Consider the following 22,036-nt stretch of genomic DNA (forward strand, 5'->3'; position numbering starts at 1 on the left):
ACACATCACCTGTTTACCCTTCTAGGCTATATCCATATCTGTATCTATAGATACAATCCAGTTATTTATAGATACAAACACTGAGATCCAGCTTAGATGGTGGTTAATGATGCCAGAGCTAGTCTGCTCTCACACATTTGGAGCAACTTTGTCATCCTAAGACGGCTGTGCCTGACACTTAATTCCCATGTCATTTGTATTGAATTTTAATCAGATAACTGCTGGAATCAAATTGTTTTTGTGAATTAACAAACTGGACAGAGGGGACACAGAAGTCACTGTGGATCTAGTCAAGGTTTACTGTACAACACCAAAGCCAATTGGGTGGAGCTTTAATCTAAATGTCACTGGAAATTAGCACAACTCAATGGCTAAATATGTGTTATGAAAGCATAGTGGTTGGAGAGTTGGTTGAAGAGTTGTTCTGGTGGTGACCATGAGCCCTCACAAAGGCAAGGCTGTAACTGACGGAGAAATGGTGTGCTGATGTTTAGGGAAGTAAGACAGGGTAGCATTTATTTTTAATCTTGTAAATGCATTTTAAACCACTGATCGTGGAGTGAAAATTAAACAATTTCCATAAAACATTACTGATGAAAATGTGTGGAATAATTGAATGTAACACCACACCTAATGAATGGCTCTGTGTATATCTGTTTAAATAAAAACAAAGCAAATTTGGAATTCCAGAAACGTTCCAGTGTACCTGCCAGGAATAGCCCATGGAGCCCTGTGAAGTCTATAATTGGCTGAGGACTAGTATCACGTCTACTTCAGAAATGTGGTCCACAGGCAGAATGTAGTCTGGCACAGCTCCTGGGATCAGCAAAGCCCTAAATAATGTGTTTACATTTAAAAATTGCTGTGGTGTAGAGACGGACCAAACATCTGATATACACATCGGAATTAAAAAGTACTTTCTGCCGAACTTGGATAACAAACATAGATATCCTCTTTCAGGGAGGAGGGGCAGTAGCAAAATAACATACATGCAGTGTGATGCTTACCTCGCATAGTATGCACGGAGGAACTTTTCACATACATTACAGCCCATAGTTTTGTTCTGGTTGTAATCATCTTAATACACAAGCGTATGTAGTTGTGTGAGTTAACGGCCAACCAATTTTACCCTTCAATCTGTGTTGTATTTTAGCCCATGGTGCAAAGGGCTATTATTCCTTCTCGGAGCCTAGCCCCCATAAGTGTGTGCACTCTTCCATGACAATAGTCTGTCTGGTGTGGAGGGAGAGGAATTCTGGTACTGTCCTTTCCCTCTGAGCTACTAATCGCCTTGCCTTTGAGCAGCACTGTGCTCCTCTCCACTGAGACTCTCTCTCTCTCTCTCTGTTTAACTGGTCACAGCAGTTGCAGATACTTCAGCCATGTCATGGAATGACATACGAACAAACCCTCATAGCATGACAGAATCAGTCAGATATAAAGGATATAAGAATGGCTGCTGACAAACAACACTATAATCAAATGGTTAAACAACGACTTTGCATGTGCAAGTGTTCAACCGTTTCAGTAGAAACAATGGCATTTACAGAGTTTACAATGTTTTATGCAAAAGTTTATTTATTTTCCACTGTAAACAGATAGTGTATAGCCTGCAGCTAGGTACCCACAATGCTTTGTAACAGGTCAGAGCCACCCTGTAGTGGAGTATTTTTAGTCGACATTGCCGGGCAGTGCTGGGTGTTATGTAAGGGCATACATCAGGAATGGCATTAAATGGCTGAGTAATCTGGAGAGGCCCTGCAGGACAATGGAAGGTTTTGAATTTCCCCAACAGAAGTTCACTCCTGATCTCTCTCTGTATTTTTTCTTTTTTCATGTTATGCCCCCCTCCCCCCATATCTTTACACACGGCTTAGCCCTCCGATTCCCAAACAGCCCTCTGAGTTGCAGATCTGAAACACACCAGAGGGGGGTTTTAGTGTAGTATCAACTGGATTTATGGCTGTTTTTCTGTCAAATTTTATGCCCTGCACAATAAAGAGCACAGCATAGAGGGTTGCACTATACCCCTCTAAGCCTTAAAGCGAATCTATACGCTGAGGGACACAGTGTTAACCGCCGCTGATGGCTTTTGCCACATTTTGAGATTTATAACTGCTTGCCATGGTAGCACGTCTTAGGTTGAGATTAGAAGATTATACGCTGGTAATTACCAGAGAGATTTAAATCAAATAGGCATAGGTCAATCAGCCAGAGATGTTGAGGGATCCATCTCTTGGGGATGAAATCTGGAATTTTAAAGACAAGATAGAAATGCCAGACATGTTCTAGTACTTACAATGATGAGCTGCAAGAGCCAAGGTAGCATTTGCCAGAGCAGCCAGTTCTTAGATAAGCAGTGATTTGGTATTCATTAGGCATAGGCTTGTCCATTGCTGGCTGGATTTATTACAAACTGTTGGCCGCAGCCATCACAATAATGGTAAGGAATTGTTCCCATAAATAAAAAAGCAAACCAGAATCATTAGAATCCAAGAGCAGTGAGATGAATGAAGAGATGGGTCAGTAGCAGCACCTTGGTATTTATTTCACAGTGGGTGATCCCTTGGTCTGCTTTATGCTGGTTTTAGTTTGTTTGGTGCAACAGCCACTAAATTATGCTTGTGTTGATACTGGCAGATTGAGATCATATCTTGGCAATGTAAATGTCATGTAAAGAGCTGTAGTGAACCGACATGCGTTATTTCTCTGGGAATGGCTCTTTTATAAACTTTACCTAGATAGAGCTTAATGCATTCTTTAGTATTTACATTCCAAATGTCCTTTGACAGGAAGGGATTCTATAAATACCTCAAGTATTTGAATGAATCCCTAGCAACAATGTTGCAGCGTCGTAATCATACAGCGCTGATGTCACAGCGAGTGCAGTGGAAAATCCAATCAAATGTAAGAATTCCCCTCTCTTCTCTTCCTGGAGCGCGTCTCAGATTGGAGGCATTGCTCTCCAGCAGGCTCAAGTGCCGCCCCCCGCCACCCCCGACACTCTGCTCCTGCCTCACTGCTTTTAGAGCCTGACTGTTAATAGGGGCAGCCAGCAAAGCTCCTGCAATAATACCAGGATCAATAGCACTCAGTGCTCTTTTATGATAGCAGAACTATGGCCTGGATCTGTCATATGCAATTAAATCAGAGTTCACTCCATGCCTGAACACAGACATTCAGACAAGCAGGATGCCTCTTGGCTTTGCTCTTTTTTTTTTTGCTTTGCTGCATTAGCTTCACAGGAATCACCCAACCCCACCATCACCCGCCAAGCAAATACTTTGAAGAGTCCTGAAAATGTAACATGGTGCACTTGGAGACAGCTAATCTTTGTGTCTGTGGAATTCAGCGCTTTGTGTTCAGAGCCTTTTCATAGAATGCTTTAGATGAAATCACATTTTAGGAATACGTCCCTATTTTGTTCATAAAAGAGATTTGAGGAGAAGTGAAATCGATTTATTTTGAAGTTTAAGAAATCATACTGTGGTAAAGCACACAATGTAAAATATGAAATGGTCTCGCCAAGTGCAGTTGGGGTTCTGTTTTCTTCAACATTTCATCGCTAAGCTGACTTGGGTTGATTTGCTCTGTTGGCAGTCTGCTGAGGGGCTGCAGAAAGTAAACTTGGCTGGGGATGATGGGGTCGCCGCAGCAGGGGGCTAATGCCATGGCTTGGACGCCCAGCTACCCATGATGCCTCAGTGAGGGAATTCACCATTCATCTCCCCTCCACTGCAAATCCGCAGGACAAGAGCTTTTATCAGTAGACACATTTCCTCAGTCCTGACGGTGAGAGATCTCCCAGAGGTATGACGGTTTAATCTCTGCTCTGACACACCATGTGTCTGGGGGACTGGACATCAATGTTCTGTAACAGCAAAAGGGTATCCACACACTTTTGCTCTTGTCTGGTGCTGTGCCCCATCAGTCACTGACACTCATGTAATATTCCCCAAATGCCAGATTAAAAAAACTAACCAATGCTTAGATAACAAGCGTGTGTTGAAGCTGTAATACATATGACCAAAGGAGTTTCTACTCCAGTGGAATAACAACATGGGGCTAGGTTTATTTAGCTTTTTGTCAATTCCTTTAGGTTAAAACGTGCATTTAGCTACCCAAAATGTGTAAACAATATTAAACCCTCCAGGTGTTAAGAGCAATTGCCATGTTCCCTGTCAAACATATGCATTGTAGGAGTTTTGCACAAAAAATGCACTGTAAAAAATAATGTGCCCTTTTAACTTAAAAAGGTTTATTACCCTGCTGCCTAACGTTTTTGAGTTAATTTGACAATAACACCTATTTTAAATGAACTTCCCTTACTTAGTCAAGTCAACAAAAGTTTACATTAACTCTTGTAAAAAAAGGTGTGCAAGTTAACTTGATTCATTTACATGTTGTTTCAAAATATGATCGTTAGTTGAAATACATATGCATAGTAAACTGATAAGGTCCAAGAACCACCACATAAGGTGAAAATCAAATCCATCCCAGGAGGAAGTACACAGACACATAATGCAAGTAAGCATTGAGTGCCCAACTTCGTGACACCTCCAAGTGGACAGGTCAAAGCTAATTGAGAAAGTAATCAATTTAGCATTGAACCCGGAAAGGAGATACTGTATGTCTACTTTCTAAAATATTCTATATATTTTAATAATGGTCTTCACCTTAATGGTAATCCTGACAATACTCTTAAACTCTTACACAGTGATTTTGTTTATCAGTTCTACCTCATACAAATCCAAAAAAGCCACAATAAACAGTAATGAGAAAAAAAAGAATTATAAACAGGAAAGTAGCATTTACCCATAATACCTAACTGCTTTGTATCAACTGTGTCACTAGTTTATGGGACAATAACACCGAATTCTAAGTTATTTGAACAATAGTGGTGAATCACAGTCAACTTGACAAAAGAATAGAAGTTAAGATAAAACCAAGGGAAATATTTTTTTTACAGTGTGGGAGAAATTAGTGACAGTTATTTTAGTCATACAACAATAAGGGATTTGGTTTAATAACAGTGCAGCGCAGATGTCTTACCCTTCCCATGGGATGTGACACTGCCTCCTATCCCTGTGGGAAGGGTAAGACATCTGCGCTGAAAGTACTCCTAGGAAATACCATTCCTGGTCTCAATGAACAACACTCGCTACCAGATTTACAGTCGCAGCAAAAAGCCTCCTAAGCTTCAAAAGCTTCCTCCAACAGATGACAACCTGATGCTGCACATACTGCATGCTCATCTTCAGGTCATGTTGTGGAAGGCTGCAGGTCAGAGAGAGCCTCCTGCAGAGGCCAGAGACATCACACAGTTTGGGTGGGAGGTTGCTAGTGAAGGGGCTGTCATGTCCGCTCTTGCCATTCATGCAGTGGCTCCAGTAAATTTGCTTGATGTCACCAGCTGTAGCTGCAGCACATTGAAAGCCTGCAGCAAATGAAACTGCAGCTGCCATGCTGCAAGTCTCAGTTGCACTGACTATTGCAAGTGTGAAGGGGGTGAGGTCCACTGCTGCAACCCATTCACACTACATTCAGATAAAGATCAAGAAGATGATGAGACTGAAGGGAATGAGGAAAGAAATGATGAAGATGGTGAAGGCTATTGAGTGGGATTGTGTGGTTGTTGTTAAATATGTGTGTGTGTGTGTGTGTATGTGAGCGCGTGTGTGCATACTGTATATAGTTATATAGTTTACAGTGTGTGTGTGTGCGTGCGCGCGCTGCATATTGTATATAGTTCTTGTATATAGTTCTTGTGCATTTGTGTATGTGTGCATGCTGGATATAGTTATTTTGCATATTGTATATAGTTCTTGTGGGTTTGTGAGTGTGCATGCTGTTATATAGTTATTACCTCTGCCAAGGAGTTTATGTTTTCATCGGGGTTTGTTTGTTTGTCTGTGTGTCTGTTCATCTGTTTGTTCGCAAGATAACTCAAAAAGTTTGGGAGTGATCCGGATCACCGTCTGGATCCAGGAGGCGGTTATGTTTTCGCTTGGCGGAGGTCTGCACTCTCGGAGTGCTTTTCTAGTTTTGCATGGCACACTTCATTTCTTAATCTGTCTGTCCATAGGTCAACACTGCCTCCTTACCAAGTTTCTTAAAGGTTTTCACCAACTCACCCAACCAAGTACACGTGTTTACCTTGGAAAAACTATTTTGAGCCTGGCTTTATCACACTATCTGCTTTTGTGTGTATATGCAAATTAGAGCATTTTTAATGAGATAGGGCCTCATTTGCATATGTAAACATTAAAATATAAAAAAACATGCAATACATTTTTTTCTCATCTTAACATAAGTAATCAACTCAGAAAGTTTCATGGTGATATCTATTATTTAAGTTTTTTACCTTATTCACCTGTACTGCCTCGCCTTAATTGCCTATTTATGCTAATTATGCAAATTGCCCAAAGTGCAACTTTAGGCAACCAAGTTGAATTCCACCCACTAGGCCTATAGATGACATTTCTGCAATAAAACTTTAGGGTACTCAACATTTCTGGGTTCATGAAATCACGACTAGACTATTGTTGGCATGCATTGATAGAAGCTTGGTGTTTTTGGATATCTATAATTTGATGTAAGTATATTTGTGAATTCCAACCAACAGAAAGACTATGTAGAATTTCTGTTGTGCCAAGATGAATACTGTCCGAAATCAGCATATATTTTCTAAACTTTGTTGAAGTGGCTGACCAAAATGGAGCTTGCTTTTATGTATAAAAATAAAATAATAAGAAAATAAGACAGAATTGATATGCAGCGTTTCATGTTGATCGGTCATCTAGAGTAAAGTCAGTTGTTGAAATTGTATATTTTGACTATTTGAAATTGACTATTGGCCAGCATTTTTGCCAACAGGGTGAACTTATAATTTAAAATGTTACTGTGGCAGAGGGTAGCATATACAGTAGGCTACAATACTAGCACACATAGCTGTGTTGTAAATATCCATCTAAAATTTTAAAACAATTCTGCATCGAAGGCTGTATCTATCTATAAATCTACTTGCATCTGGAAATAAATGTCACATGCAGCCATGCTTCTATTCTGCCTACTGCACATTTATTATAATATAATAGCTCAATACTCAATAATTCATTATTGAATGCTTAGCTGGAATGCTTTCCCCCCTATCATTCTATTGTTAAAGCAGGCCTACCTGTGGGCATGTAATTGGGCTACGGGTTTTCTACAGGAATAGCATGTTCTATTAACTTAATAATAAACAGTAAATTCAAACTTTCCAGCATAATGTGTTTAGGAGTGAGCCATTAGAACATAGGTTCTCAAAGGGCCAATGGCGACCCGCGGAAACATTTCTGGCGGCCCGCGATAACATCTGTAAAACTGTTAAAACTGTACAACTGTACTGTGTGCTTTGAAAAGAATGAATCTCCGTTTAGTGGTGTTTAGTGGTCGTCAGGTTTTCCTGTGGTGCTTTGGTAGCTGGAATTGGCCCTGAATAAGGCTTATGCTGATAAGAAGCAAGGCACACTGAGACTGTTTGTTCTAAATACTGGTAAGCTTGTACTTGAAATGGACTGCACACAGGACTGTTAAATCCCACATTAGTCTGTTGAGGGTAATGAACCCCAGGGATTGTGTGTGCATTGCAATTTTTCTTAAGATTTTCACAAGTTTTGCCAGGTTTAGCCTCAGTTATGAATTAAAATGTGTTTAATGCAATAAATATACTGTAAACTGTAGAGATGCAACCTGGTCATTAAAATGTTTACAAATAGGATTTATTTTCCAGGTTTTTTTCTCCCCCACCCCTTTGGCGGCCCTCAGTTCAATGTTGGGTTCCTGAATTGGCCCTCACCAATCAAAACTTTGAGAACCCCTGCATTAGAAGGTTCATTATTCATTCAGGAATATAAACAGGACAAATATTCTTACTCAGTACTCACAATGTGCGTAATGTGTTGAAGATGTAATCATTTATTGTCTAATAACTAGTCAATATTAATGTAAGGGTCTTAGGTTCCAAGTTCTGAATGCATACTCTGATCAGCCACAACATTAAAACCACTGACAGGTGAAGTGAATAACATTGATTATCCTGTTACAGTGGCCCCTGTCAAGGAGTAGGATATATTAGGCAGCAAGGGAACAGCCAGTTCTCGAGGTTGGAAAATGGAAAAATGAGCAAACGTGAGGATCTGAGTGACTTTGACAAGGGCCAAATTGTGATGGCTCGATAACTGGCTCAGAGCATTTCCTAAGCAGCAACTCATGTGGGGTGTTCATGATATGCAGTGGTATCTTCCAAAGAAGGAACCGGTGAACAGGGTCATGGCTCATTGATGTGCCTAGGAGGCAAAGACTGTACCTGTGAGGTCTAATCTCACAGAAGATATACTAGCTAAATTGCCATGTATGGGGCTGTGTCACTGCAGTCTGGTTAGAATGCCTGTGCTGACCCCTGTCCACTGCCCAAAGTGCTTAAAATGACACTGATGTGGACATCTGGGTGCAAGTGTGTTATTTCCTTGGGGAAGAGATAGTAGCAGGATGCGCAGTGGGAGCACTAAGGCAAGCTGGCAGAGTCAGTGTGATGCTCGGGGCAGTGTTACCTAGGATACCTTGGGCCCTGGATACCTTGGGCCCTGTCCTAGCATAAATCTGGATGTTACTATGACATACCACCCACCTATTTATTGTCTCTGACCAGGTACAAAAGCATAGCAGTGGCCTAATGTGTCCTGTCACCCTGAAAACATGTTCAGAATTGTTTGAGTAACATGATAAAGAGTTTTGTAATGTATCCCTGCGTAGACATATAATGGACATAAACATGATAAAACACAAAAAGCTACCGCAAATGCACTGCTATCACATATAGTTCTAGGGTAGTATATACCTTACCAAAATCACTATGAGACTTTGGCTCAAGGACTATGTGGGATGTGTTGAAGATCCATGGAGGCCTCACCTCACAACTTACAGGATTAAAGGATCTGCTACTAACCTCTTAGGGCTAGATACCACAGGACATGGTCTTAAAGTTATCTGCTACTAACCTCTTAGGGCTAGATACCACAGGACATGGTCTTAAAGAATCTGCTACTAACCTCTTAGGGCTAGGTATTACAGGACATGGTCTTGTGGAGTCCTCGACGGGTTAGAACTGTTTTGGCAGCATGCGAGAAGATGCACTGTGTTTGGCAGGTAGTTTGAATTCTGTGGGTGACTGGCATATTCACCTAAATGCATGTAGTCCCTTTATTAAAATGAATCGGAACAAAACCGTCTGTTAAAATAAACATAGAATAAAGGGTAGAAAAGAACTGGCATTACATTCACAAGCTTTCTCACTGTGAGGTCGTCAGTGAATAACACCAACAAAAGAAGTGAGGATAGGGTGTGAGACAGAACGCTTCATCTCTGCCATTTTCACACTGTATGTTCTCACTGTGGATTTGCATTTCAAAATAGAATCTGTAAAACTATCCTGTGCCTCTGTGCTAACAGGGCGAATGTCTTGGTGCATGTCACAGCAATGATGCTCATTTATGAAACACCTTATGGCTGTTCCAGTGTATGTTTCAGATGTTGCCATAGACATCTATTTGATGTGTATTACATAATAACATAGATGATGAAGAGAATGAATGTGATTTCACTCATGTTTTACCAAAGAATGATGCAAAAGATAGTAGTGTGGTGAAGTCAACCATTCAACTTTTATGTTGTGTTGTATTGGGCCATCTTTAATTTTAAATCTGTGACACATGAGCAGATCTGATATCAGAATGAGGTTGGAATGGTTAAAACCACTCTACAAGTCTGCAAATTTCTCATGGTGAAACTGTCAATTATGATGGAACACTGGAATGTTTTTTGTTTTTATATTGTGCATTTCGACCTTGGGGTGTTGAAAAAGAGACGGCAAAATATGTGTCAGTTCTCTGCGCACTCATCATGTCATAGCCAAGTGGCCTCTACATTCTGAATAACAAGCCATTCATAAAGACTTACATGCAGTATATTTCTATATAGCTTCCACTGTCTATTTTACATTTAAAGATTCTCCTGGAATGAAATAGCACAGGCCATATGACTTACTACTGCAGCTGAGTCTCACAAGTACATTTCCTTAGTACTTGTTGGACAGTTCTTTTGTGTAAGTCAGTTGCTGCTCTCTGTTTAAAATCCTGGTACTGTCTACACCACCAATCAGCTCCACTAGATTTTGTCATGAATAATACCAGCGAGCGTGCATGCATCGTTTCTCAGATGATGTTTTTCTTCCACTTTCGATTAGGCTCAGAGTCCTACAAGAAAGCGTCAGCTCACTCGTCGACAAAGACAGAATGATTACTGCGGCCAATTACCCTCTACATAAGTACCGCATATCACAGTTAGTGGGCATATCGCATCAAGCACTGCAATGCTGAATGCAATGCTTTGGCCAACATTCCTTGACATTCTAGCATTTTAGAAGTTTGGGTTTTAAATGGCTGGCTTAGTTAAATTGCCCTTAACATTTTCCAATAGCCATGGGGACTGATTTTATATAAGATCTAATGGGAATGGAAAAAATAACCAGACAGCCAAATCCATGTGGCTGAAATGTAGCCATGTGGTCATGCACAGACTCAGAGCTATGTTCAGTTAGCAGAGAATCACCATTATTTAACACTTGGCAAACTTCTTTGCTACTTGGTTTGATAGCGCAGGCTGAGGTCCAGACTGAATACTATGCAACGGAAGCAGTCACGGAAGCATGTGCCAGGGGCGGGCAACATTACTATGGCATAACATACAGTACAGCGCAGGACCAGAGACATAGAGGATAGAATTGGAGCTTTTGTAACACTGAATCATGCACGGCACAGGTAGTCAAAATGCAAGAGGTTTGGATGATTATCATGTCAACAATAAAAAAAAGGCCTCTGTATGCAGTTTGCTTGCATAAAATGATTCCGCGGATCTGCAACAACACGCCAACAAAGATGGTTAGGCTAGGCTGCAGTGTGATGTGAAAAGTGATGTGCAATAGGCTAAGCCAACAATAGCCCAGGGCAGCTACTTTGGACTGCCACTAGACTTTGAATAAACAATCAACAATTCCAACTGCAAGGTCACAAATTGAAACAAGCGATAATGGTCCCAAATTTAAGGATGTTTCAGAATGCCACACATGCAAAGCAATACCAGCTGCAGGCAATGAGTGGCAGAGTGTGATGTCACTTATAGGCTACCAGAGACTGATTTTGAGTCCCACATTTCATAATAGTGCGTCATTCCACAAAATGGTTGGTCTTCTCTATCATGAAGTTATTCAACAGGCTAAACATATAGCCTTAACTCAAAACAGCTGTTAATCTTACGTCATTTTGAAATGTCACATGCAGCCATGCTTAAATTTTGCTCACTGCACATTTATTATAATGTATTATAATATAATATTCAGTTTTGAATGCTTAGCTGACACTGCACTAGTATAATGTAAAACAATAAAGCACGCCCATCAGTTAAGAGTGCCTCTATTCTTGCAACTCTCTGCAATTGTTTGATTCTTCACAGCAAGCAAACTTTACTTTTCTGGCACTGGCTTGCACATTCAAGGACAAAGCAAGTGATTCAGACATTCTTTGGAACAACGATTCTGTAAATATACAGGGGAGTAGGCGAAAAACACACAGGTACGCTATAACAGGCCAGGCAGTAAATTGTCCCTGGTTTTGGCTTTGCCAAGCCTCTCTCTTTCACTCTGGTACAAGAGTGCACTTCACATTTTTCTTCATTCCGGGCTTGGCTACATTCCCGAGGTGTCATATTTTATTCATTTAATATTCTAATGTTCCTCTTCCTCACCTTGTGGATGGCTCAAATGTTCCAGAACATCAGTGTCTTAAAATGGCCATTGGCACACTTCCATTTTAATGCTTTTTTCAGCCCACCATTGATTTCCTATTCTCATTTATTGCTGTCAGTGCTTTGGCTGCCTGATAGAGCGAGGAGGGGACATCTTTCAGACTCCCCAGGACTAGGCTCATCTGTTCATCACAGCAACTCAAGTCCAAAGGGGCAAAGCATAGCCTGAAATTAGCTGGATTTACAGGCTTACTATGTAGTCCTTACAGCAAATCAAAGAGTGAACACTTCTTGTGAGATGTGAGGGAGTATGGATCAAATAAATCAATGTTGATGTACAGTAGCATTGGGTTGAAATCGAATTCAGGCTGTGATTGCAGCAAAGGGAACTGTAAAAAATGATGACGATTTCACTTTTCATAAAATTAAATTGTGTTTTAGGCTCTGGAATCTATTGCTTTGATGGTAGTTGCTCTCAGCCGGAATGTAACTGGTATTTCTACCAGAAAGACTCAGTAGACAGAATAGAATCAGTTAACAATTTAATTAGTAAAGGAACGGCTTGGATGCAAGCATGATAGAGTCCTGAATAGGTAACAGTCTTTGGCGTAGGCCCGTCTCGATCCGTCCCAGCGATGGCGGATCTCGTCTCCTGCCGATGGATGAAGGCAGGGCGGGGAGCCTACCCCCACGACGGCGACGGGACCAACTGGTGGCGGTGGCTGAAGGAAGATGATGTGGTAGGCAGACCGTGCGATGGGCGTGGACTGCTGGCAGAGGTGGCTGGAGGGAGGAGGTGGAGGGGCGTCAAAGTCAGCGTGCTGAGAAGCAGAAGCAGTGTTAGGTAGTACATATTTAAAGAGCCCGCTGAATTCCTATAGGCTAGCGCTGATTGAATGAGTGAATGATCAGATTGCAGGGCTTTCCCGAAAGTAGGCAAAGCTAAGATTGGCTCCGTGTAAGCATGGGAGGAATAAGCTACACTACGAGTCTTCCTAGTAGAACTTTCGCTGAAGCTATCTTGGATATGGAAATGATGCAGAAATATTAGGAAGCACTGTCTTTTCTATCTACAGCCCATTTTTTAGTGTTTCCAAGCCTATAGTATTTAACCTTTACTACTGATCTCTTAAACATGTATTGAAGTAGGCTTATTCTCTAAATTCACATCATTGCACTAGCTGATTGACAGCTGAGCCAAAATGAACACATCAGTGAAAAGGGAGTCGTGTGATGAAAGTCGTAATCTTGAGGTAAACCGAAGGTCGAGGGATACCTCAAATTAACATACACTGGCCCCCAATTTGAAATCATAAGACGTTGGATGCACACAGAAGAGCAGACCTCGCTATTTGTAGAATGAAGAATCATGATCTAGTCTCTATAAAAAAGGCAGCATGGCATATTCATTTTCAGGTGTGTCATTTAATTTATTTCTTCAGAGTCAGTCATACCAACTGAAATTCCTACATGTGTTGTGATGACACTCACTGCTTTGGCTGAGACTTGGTGTTGGTTTGGGATGAGTGAATGAGAGGGAGACACTCATGCATTTGTGCAATTCTTAAATTGCCACTGTGAAAAGGTGAATATTTTGTGTTGGAATGACAGTAGACCAGCCCAAACCACCAAAGCAGCAGTAATAGTATTATAAAAGTACAGAACCAGACAGAGAAGACAGGTGCAATGTACTGTTTAAGAATTATTGCACTTGACAGCTAAAACGCACCACATTCAGCCCAACTCTGTAAGTGTTGCTATGGCAACTTAGCAATAATAGGAGAGAACAGCATAAACATGGACAGGCTTGCTGTAAATTATGCACACTATATTATTTAAGTGATCACTACAATCAGCAAAACATGCATTGCTACAGTAGAGTAATACAGGCAAGGCAAAATAAAGTAACTGACAGAATTGAGTGGTCCAGAAGAAATAGAATATGTTGTGTGGGACAGTGTTGTCAAACTCACTTAAGGAGAATTTCTTACATCAAATAATCTTTCCAAAGATATGGCACTTTGGCTTTGCTTGTGTAGCCACAACAAAGAACACTCTTCTCTGTCATAATGTTTCCTGTTTTGTTTTGTATAAGCAGGTACATAACTACTAAATGACTAGACAAATTCTTCTGACACTGATTTATATTGGCAGCCAACACATCATATCTTATCAGCTGAGGTACATTTATTCATTAAATTGCCATTATAGCAAAGACTGCATATTTGTTGCACAAATTGTTGTGTAGGTTATCAATTTTTTGTTTGTTTGATTTGTGGTAGTTTTTTTTTTTTTTTGGAAAAGATACCCATCCATTAATTTATTATCAACCTCATCTGAACCTCTGCAATGGCCACATATATTGTATATTGGTAGTGTGCCAAGGACAGCTGTATATTGAGTCAGCTTTGCAGTGGCATTGCATAAGCATTGTTAATTGCTTGACATTAGTAATCTAAGCAACAGCCAAGACCTAGTGGGAATTCCTGAGCAGGATGAATGATCTGAATCTGTAATGGCTATGAAATGTCAGATCGGATATTTGTATGTGTGTTTGTGTGTGTGTGTGTATGTGTGTGTGTGTGAAGAGAGAAAAGGATCATTTCTATGATTGTTTTGTAGTTACATGATGCATTGGTCATTGATTTGTATTTGGTTGATAAAATCCCAAATAAAGAGGGGGAATGTTGATACAAGACCCAGCTGCAGCTCATGGTAATTTATAAACATTTTTTTTTTCAAATGTAATTTCTGGAAGAGCAATAAAAATGATGAATCATGTGCAGGGTGTAAAATAATTATCACCCAATCTGTGGACTTACAAGCAGTCTGCCAAAGCACCTGATGGTGTTCTTAAATCATTGGGAAGAATGATCATATTTACACCAATGTTCACTAAACACTAGTGTGGGGCTCTCAACAGTATCAAACCTGGCGCTAGGTTTAGTCATGTCTGCATTCCTTTGAAAGTAAACATTTCTGTTACCATCTCCTCTCACCCGCACAGTGTGACATTTCGTCTGTTGTGGAAATGTCTTTTAGAATCATATTTGTTGCCAGGGGAACCCCTCAACTTCGACCTTTGAAACAGTCTCTTTTGATTAGGTAGTTTTGCAGCAGTATATGAATGTTCAGACAACTGTAATTCAGCTCTGTTTGTCAAGTTTATCTTATCTTATCTATCGAATATTAGTTGCTGATTATTTTTTGCTATTATTTTCTAATGTTATTTTAAGGTTTAAATCAGGCATCAAATTCAAGTCTCTAACGCTTGCCTACAAAGTAGTCTCCGGTTCTGCTCCCACCTACTTGAATGCCCTCATACAGACTTACACTACCTCCAGACCGCTGCGCTCCTCTGACGAACGGCGTCTAGCTCTACCACCGGTGCGCTCAAGCCAATCCAAACTTTTTCTCATCTGTTGTTCCTCGTTGGTGGAACACACTGCCAGTTCCTACAAGGGCAGGGACATCCTTTTCCACTTTCAAAAAACTCCTGAAGACCCAGCTCTTTAGAGAACATCTACTCTCATAGCAACACTTACAACAAGTCTTACTGATCCTAGCACTCACCAGCCGTTTTAAACTGACAAGTAACTGTTAAAATACAGCACTCACCGATGCACTTATTCTTACTGTACTCTAATGTGTTTTTTTAAACTGTCCTAAAATTGTGAGAATTGTTCTAAAACTTACTGTTTACCATGTTGTTAGTCGCTTTGGTTAAAAAAGTGTCAGCCAAATGTAATGTAATGTAATGTAATGTAAGGTTTAGCACTGGAATAGTTAAGGCTATGTCTTAGGACTTTTGGGGGAGGCACTCCGCGTTCCGCTTCAACTCCAAACAAACCAGATGTGAGTAGTACAAAATGGCACCAGATGCAAGTGTCTTTGCTAGTTGGAGATTGACGCAGGGGTGATGTCAGTTGCAAGAGAGGTGTTTATTATTGAGGTTATGAGTAGCTGCACAAAATAAAAGCGATATTTGTCGAAACTCCACAAGGCACAATGGTCACAGTGGAGAAAGCACAACGTGAATGGTCTTTGTTTCCATGAAGTGATGCCATGCAAGTGAATTTGAGTTTCATCTTCTCACGATAGTCATTTCATATAAATGTTACAACGGATCTCCCAAAATCTGATTTGTTTTGACAGTTTATTTTCAATAATTGCATCCAACAAAAATGGTGGTAGTTAAATTGAGGGGGTCAGAAAGTAAAGGGAGGGAAATATTGAAAGTTAAACCTTTATACGTACTTGGCAGTGACAACGTATGACAATTCTGGGAGGGCATATTCCACATTATAAATGCTTGTATTTTGTTATTGCTTGAAGTATATTTACACTGATGTCCTCACCTAGCCTGGCGGGCCATCCTATATCATTGAAATGTATAGTCTGGAATTGAACCATTCACCTTGCTTAATCCAAGAGGCGGGCAGAGAATTGTCTTTCAAACTGCCTAGGCATGCAATAGGCCAGCTTCTGACCATATCCATTATCCGATTAGGCAAAACGGAAAATACATCCTTCTTCGAAAGGAATGACTTAAAGGGAAACTTGGCAGGATTTCCCCCTCTGCTGGAGAAATTGTGCATTATGCTATTTCAAACTGTGGAAAAAGGTAACGATAAAGCACATGGATTTGTTTACAAGCTAGCGAGCGGTTAGCATAAGTTTGGTTCACGATGTTACAAGGTAAAAACACGATTTAAAACGAGTTTCTTGTTTCTCACTTCTCTTTCGGGGACGGTAGTCTCAATGTTGCAAGGTTGGTTTTCCGCCTGGGGGCGCTAAAGCGCCAGGAAAGTCACCATTTTTACGGAACAGGTCATTTAACCATCCAAATGATTTCTAAACGGGTTTATTACGTTGAAATAGTTGCCAAGTTCCCTTTTAAGTGCATTGTGTTGCTCAACTTTCAAAGAAAAGCACAAGTCCAACTCCTCCAAAGTTGGCCAACGCCGATTCAAACAACCGCTCTTAGTTCGCCATAGCCACCTTCCTTGTTGTTCACCGTCGCAGGACTGTCGTTATCCTGTTAAGCCCGCCTTAAGACTCTCTAACAAAATAGGCTGTGATTGGATGACGTCCACGGCGTCAGCCAATAGAAATCCCTATGGTTTGATACTAGACGTACAGGCTGAGCAAATTAATTTGCCGCCGCTAGGGTGCGTCTAGATTTCTAGGCTAGTCCTCACCTTAAACCAACTCTAAAAATAATCCTGTCTAATTAGACCACACAAAACACGGCACCTTTTTGAATGCATTTAGTGTCACCATGTGACTAACCTAAATGTGAAAAATGTGGGTCCTATAGCTCTCTTTTGCCAGATATAAATAAATGATATGGTTAATAGGTTAATATAAATACTTTTTAACAGGACTTTCACAGAATCCACGTCTGCTGTGTAGTGCATTTAAAGTTGACCTTCATAGTCTCTAGGGCAATTTGTACTAATTGGGGTATTACCCCATTTATTGCTCTTGCCACATCCCTTTCTTTTCTTTTTAATTGTAAATGTAAATAATACTAGAATCCTTGAAACATGGACAATCACTGACCCTCAGCACAGGTTAGGTGAGCTAACCACTACCTCATTGAACATATAGCCTGTGTGTGTACATACAATTGTGAGCAGCTGACAGACAAGCAGGGGAAAATGTCTCACCAAGCCTCTTGCTCCCTGAACCTGAAAATGGTGAGTGACTTCTGGAAACATTGTTTTTGACTGCAGCCTTCGAAGAGAGTGGGAGAAGAGGGAGAGAGTGGGGAGATTCTTCCGAGAAATAATAGCGCAGCCATGCCTACACATTATGTCTACCACTCTGTTCCTACTGATGGCTATTTTAGAGTAATTAAGATGGAGGGAGGAAAAAAGAGGGAGAGGCGGAGGTGTCTGGGAGCGTATCATGGCTGACACTGGCCACTGAAGCCACAGAAGACAAAGAGGAGAGGAGGAGGACAAGGATAGACGTGGCTAATGGGAGATGAGAGACAGCCTGAATCAGTAGAGCATGTACACACACACACCCACACACAGAAAGAGAGAGAGAGAGGGGTTGTGTAATCCACTAAGCCACAGCTAAAAATAATGAGTGATAGCAGATGCATCAAGGCTCCTTCATCGGTTGAACGCTTGTTTTGGGAGTGTGTGTACTCTCATTGTTTTAGCCTATGTCTCCTAATCTTGGATTGACTAATAATCTAGTACACCTATGTTTTGTTGAACACCTGTCAGTTTGGTCTATTAATATTCACAGTCCACCCTGAGGGTTGTGCGGTTCTGTAGCTGTGAATACCATTCCGTGCTACAAGCTTAGCTCCCATATGTTCACCACTGAGCTCTAGTGAACATAGCCATTTTATCTGCATGTTGTATTTTAAATGAGTGGTTGTCTTTACAGGATGTATTATAAAACTTTAGCATGACATAGGTCATAATGTAAAGTTATCATGATGTAAGTGTGCTCATTTGCTTACTGTAAGTTTCTACATCCCACATGAATGTTTATTACTCAGTATTGTAGAGTGATGTTTCACTGTTTTGATGTAGATTTCCTCTAAATGGCAAAGGGCACAGTCCCTCCCTGGGCTCCAACCTGCCACCTTGCCACGGATATTGGGCTTGCCAGTAAAGAGGCAAGAAGTCTAGCCTAGCCTAATCTAGAATATCTCTTCCAAGTGTCAGAATGGGGTTCTAGGCCAACACCACACAGCTGTGTAATGGTCTCTGTTATGCAAAGAAAAATAAAATTCTGAAAAAATGTTCCAAGGAAATATTTTACAAATGATTCCAGATAGCTTGACAGTTGACTTGGAAAGGCTCACAGAGGTAGAGCTGCTATGATGCTGTATCATGTGATCAAAGGAATGACTGTATAATTTAGCATGATCATTTTCCAGGCAGGATTTATGCTTGAATATTTAATGTCGTATAAAATAAAAACATCTCACTGAACACTGCAGCAAAAAGAGGAATTTGAGACCAGAGAGAGAGAGGGAGAGAGACATGTCCATTTGGAGTGCAATCAGCCGCATTGTAATGGGAGATTAGAAGTCATACATTTGCCTGTTATCTGCAGTACTCCTAGTCCAGCTTTGCTTGTTTCCACATGCTAAAAATAGCCACTGCTGAGCAGGCAGGTCAAATCTGCTGCAGCTGACTCCAGTAAAGATGTGCATGGCTTTTTGAGCACTCTGGATCATGCAGTTTCTTCTCTCTCTCTCTCTCTCTCTCTCTCTCTCACTGCTCCTGTCTTCCTCTTTTTCATGTTTGTCTGTTTATTTTTCTGCCCGCCTCCTTTATTTTCCCATTTCCTCTTTCCTGCAGTTCCTGTCTGTCTCTGATCTGTTTCCACTGCTCTCAGCCACCACTCATCTGTCATCGACTGTGTTTGTTTATCTTTCCTTCTGTATCTCATCCTTCCCCAACAAAACATACTAAGGTATATTATGGGTACTAAGCATTCTCGCAGAACAGAGTAGAAATTCTTAAACAAATGTATAGGCACTGCCAGTTTTTGTTGTTGTTGACAGTTACTCTATTTCCTTGAATAATCGGGGCTAGGGCTTTCAGTTACTTATTTCAGATGAAGAAGACGCAGGCCTTTATTGGGGGCAGACTTGTATTACAGACAGGTCTTTATTTTATAACATAGATGTATATTTGCTTACTTCTGCGGATATAGTCTGAGCACAGCCTATGCACAGTGTTTATTATGCAAATATTGTCATGTCTTAGTACATGCTGTTTGAAGTTATTCAATTCTGAGTCTAGAAAATGTAAAGAAAATGAACAAAAAAACTGTTTATTTATGTTTGTTAGCAAAAAACTTTTCACTGCACCTTTAAGATTGCAAAAAAAGAAAGAATGATAATAGCACAATGCCTCCCTGTGATTGTGTGCAGTAACTTCTCCAACAATTCTGTCAGAATCAGGAATCATTGGGTAGGTTGTATCTCCACACGACACCATTGGCTCCCAGATAGATTGTCTACCTCTCTGTGGGAGATGCTTTTGCAGATTTAATCAAAGAGACTTGCTGGGGATTTCAGGGTCAGTGTTGACATCTGACAAGGTGCCCAGATCTTTCTCTCTGCATGTTCCCTTGTGCCAAGTCTAAACACAACTGCACTGACCAGATTTTCATTGTACATGAAAAACAAATGTTATGGTGCAATTGAGAATGAGGTTTGCATTATGTCACTAGGGACTCTATTTTGGTGGTGGAAATTTGGTGGAAAGGACATTGCAATAACTTACATTTCTACCGATGCATGAATTTTGGATATAGATGTGGCAAAATGTTTTCTCTGACAGGAAAAATCTGCATGCGCCAATCATAAGTTATCACTTCCCAATTCTGATTTATCTATCTGACAAATAATTGTCGACTGACAAAAAACTGGCAAATTATACCTGCATATTTGTATCCATTCATCCATTCTGTAAATGCTCCATAATAACTTTTCCTGCTATTTGTAGTATAATTACACTACAACAGAAATGCAGAGCCACCACAAAAAGACTCTGGACATGACCACATCAGAATGCAATTAGAAATTGCATTTATGTGGATCTACTGTATGTGTCTAATTCATCAATATAAACATATCTCCCAATCTCTCAAACCACTCCTCATCCATGCAGGCTAATTATCCCTTCTGTTCACACATATTGCATTTACATATCACACAGAGAGGTGCCGGTAGCCTTAGCCCATCTACACATGTTCAGTCACCAGTAGCCTCACATTTGGCAGATAAATTAATCCATGTCCACTCTCTCCCGATGACTAAGTGCTCAGCCAACCAGGCTTTCACTCCCTTGTTCCTGCTGGGGTTGTAGATGCAGTGACAGCATTAAACACAGCCTACATTTTGTTCCCAGAGTTACATAAAAGAAACACAAAAATTACCATAATTCATGCTGAACACCACGTGAGACGAACCGAATATTCTTTTGCAGTGAGTCTATTCTTCTGTACTACCTGGAGTATCCTATGCCTCTAGGATATGTATGGTATGCTGTCCTATTAGTATGGTATGCTGTCCTATTCTATTACTCTGCAATGATATCCCCCGACTTTAACCAAACCTTTCATGGCCAGGCTTTACCACACCTTTACTGCTTTCTCAGGGGCATCCTTTTTGTGTAACAGTATGCATGCGTCTTTAGTTTCTGGCAGCCGTTTTTGCCCTCAAACTCAGGGTCAAGGACATCCATCCCCTTGTCTTCCAGTGGTATAGCCTTTGCTGTTAATCTCTATCGATTGCACTCGCAGCATGTCATATATACCAGTTACTTCTATTGAGTATACAGTATGCAGCAAACAGCCCAATTCTATTATACTGTAGATGTCTTTTTTACTTTTTACAGTAGTAAACAACTAGGTAAACATCCATGCCAAAAATCTATCTCCAAGATTCCTCTGAACTGCAGCTCTAAGTCTTGTGCATGTTTTATGCAGATATCATTCCAAAATACTGGAGTGTGGAACAGAGGGGTTCTTTCCTGAGGCTTACTTCTAACATCCACTCCACTGTTCTATGTCAGTATATCTGACAGCACCATAGCTCGGCTCCCTGGACAGCATCTCATTCCCCTGCATATCAGATAGAGGCTTTACTATTTTACTTCAGTTGAAATAGGTTACCAATATTCAAAGTGCCATGCAATATTTATAAGTGCTACCTGACTGTGTTTGGATTGAAAGATTTTAAATTAGAGGTATCAATTTAAGATTACGCTTCATATAATCTAATTTTCCTTTTTTGTCACATGGATATGGGTAAAAATATTTCAGACCTAGACATAATTCAGTTATTCATCTTTGTGAACTGCCATTACAGGTCTTAACAGAGCATTACAGCAATTCTACAATGCACACAGGTAGAAGGGCTATTCAGCCATCTGTAAGGAAACTGCTAATTTGCTGCTTGGCAACATTTGTGAAAAGATGGAATGATTACAGGAGGCTTAGTAAGTGGAGCAAAAAGAATGACAAAGCTCATAATTTATTGTCTATATGTTGCCTATCAGTCTATAAATAGTTTTCACTAGTTCTTTTCATTTTTTTTTTTTTTTCAACCATGGGTTTCCGTTAGTTCTACAATGGGACTATGACACTCAAAGTCAGTCGTTTGCCCTGTAGCAGCACTTCCATTTGTGTGATAATATATGGAATATTA

The sequence above is a fragment of the Alosa alosa genome, chromosome 9, assembly GCF_017589495.1.
Source record: "Alosa alosa isolate M-15738 ecotype Scorff River chromosome 9, AALO_Geno_1.1, whole genome shotgun sequence".
Taxonomy (NCBI): Eukaryota; Metazoa; Chordata; class Actinopteri; order Clupeiformes; family Clupeidae; genus Alosa; species Alosa alosa.